Raw genomic sequence first — 2487 nt, 5'->3', positions numbered from 1 at the left:
TACTGAGCTTGCTATTTGAATGATTGAAATAGTTCTGTTCTCAAATGTCTTCTCATTGTCAGATTTATCTTTGAGGACAGGATTGCTCAATAGTTTAGAAAGATATAACTGTGATGACTAATTTTTATAACTCTTGTCCATTTCCATGTTAAATATATAATGCTTTTAATTAGATGGCTTAAAACTGTCATAAATAGGATGCGTATTTACTTTGCTTGTAACTTTGTTGCATAACCAATTTGAAAAATAAAAATTTGAATTCAGTATTCGGTGAATTGTAAAAAGTTGGCCAGTTAATTAGAAATGAACTGAAAAAGAAATTTGTGTGTTCATAAAGAGTACAATCAACTATACTTCGATTAAAAAAAAAATACATTATCGAATCCAGTGGTTCTCAACCCTGGCGGCATGTTCAGATCACTTTAGTAGGTTTTAAAAATAACCATGCCAGGTCCTACCCAGACCAATAAAATCAGAATTTCAGGGGCCTGGACATCAGCATTTTAAAAAGCTACCCAGGATTGAGAACCACAGTCAAACCATTTAATTAGTTATTTCTTTCACTGGTGAAGAAATTTTCATTGTTTGGATTGTTGGGGAGAAAAAACTTCACCCTCTTCTGTGTTTGAGAGCCTGCTAATGAAACTGACAGATAAGCAAGAGAAAAGAATTCTAATGAGTTAGAGGAGTTAGAGGAAGTTCACAAAAATATGACAAAGGGGTGGTTAGAATTTGGGGCTTATATATCATCTTGATGGGGAAAAACAGGAGGTAAAGGACACTTACAAATGACTTGAGAGGAAGTTGCAGGGAGAAAGAGCACGAATGGGAAAGCAAATGACTTTTAGGAAAGATAAGTGGAGAGAATCCTTAGGAGAATAGATGGTAGATATAAGAGTTTTGTGACCAAAGTCTGTTGAGGTGTGGTGCTTATTTCTCACGGTCTCTGGTGATGAGTTAATCTTCCTTGGTTGCTCCCTGTGAGGAGATTTATAGGAACTGAGTTCCTTTGGGAAGCTCTGCTTTTAGGTGGAGGATTTCAGGATCTCAAATGCCTTCTACTAAAAATTTTATGCCACAGTGGCATACTTTGGACCCCTTCAATATGGATCAAGTAGTTGAGATACTCAATTGTAGTTACCATGTAAGTCAGTAGTCTTAAATTTAATTACGTTCCTTTCATATTCAGCTGCAGCTGGTGAACATATATAAATGCACTCTCCAGGGGGTTTATACTAGCTGGATTGAAATGTAACACATTTTAAAGTTTCAAATCAGATAAAGGCATAGTGGGGAAAATGTGCACCCTTAAATATAACAGATCCCTTTTTAGGCTTGGGATCTTCTATGAGCATAATTCTTATGTCACTCCCCTATCTAAAATCTTTTAGTGGCCAGATTCCAGGAAAAGTTTAAATTCCCTATCACAAAACAAACCAGCTCCAGTAATGCTAGACCTGGAGTATCCACTGAGCTTCAGTTAACTTCTTACAAGATTCTCCAGGCCATTCTTGTCTGACACCATCTTTATCTCCAAGTCAAAGAGTTAGCTGTCCCTTTGTTGTGCTGCCAAGATGCTGTGTACACCTCCAGAACTGTGCTTACCACACTTTTAGAAGCCTTTGTTTATTTGTAATGGAGGTACTGGGGATTGAACCCAGGACCCTGTGCATGCTGAGCATGCACTCTACCACTGAATTAGACCTCCCTACCCAAAAGACTCTTAATTGTATGGAATTAAACTTCTTGAGGGTTTGGCCTGTTTTGCTATATTTTGTGCTTATCACATAATATACATTCAACATCTGAATAAATGTATGAAGCTTAGTGATTATAAAATTAAAGGTGTCCTTTAAAAAAAATGTGTCCAAATATCATGAAATTATGGATAAGAACTATTATGCAACTTACTATTAATAAAGGAAACAGACTAGGTTTACTAGGAGCCTTACCAGGCCCTGGAGAAAAAGCAAGACAAAGCAGAGCCAGACTATGTGGATGCTACTTACAAGCTCCACAAACGCATTTGATAGTTGACCCCTCCCTAGGTTTGGGGAAAATGGACCAGATTCTAAGACCCCTTCCTGCTCTATTATTCCATGATTCTAAAAGTAAATTAAAAATTCACTTAGTGGTAAACAATTTAGTATCTAGATCAAGATAACCTTACATTAGAAAAATACTAGAAATTTCAAATTACCAAATGTGGTAAGCCAGATGTGAGATGTAGGGAGAAGTCTACAAGGATGTGCTTATAAGGATGAATCCTTATAAACAGGTTTTGTTAATAGCAAAGGCAAAGAAGACAACTCGCTTATTTTATTCCCTACCACCAGGGACATCTTCCACTTCCTTTCCCTGTCCCCCATTTATTTCTGTATTTATGCAATGCAATACATTCAGCATGTTTCCTGAGTATCCCGTTAGTGCTATTTCATTGGTCCTACCCTAAAGGAACTGTAACCCAGAGCAGCACGGTCAACATCA

This window comes from Vicugna pacos, chromosome 11 (assembly GCF_048564905.1).
Source record: "Vicugna pacos chromosome 11, VicPac4, whole genome shotgun sequence".
In the NCBI taxonomy this organism is placed as follows: domain Eukaryota; kingdom Metazoa; phylum Chordata; class Mammalia; order Artiodactyla; family Camelidae; genus Vicugna; species Vicugna pacos.
Note: the sequence above shows the minus strand (reverse complement) of the source record.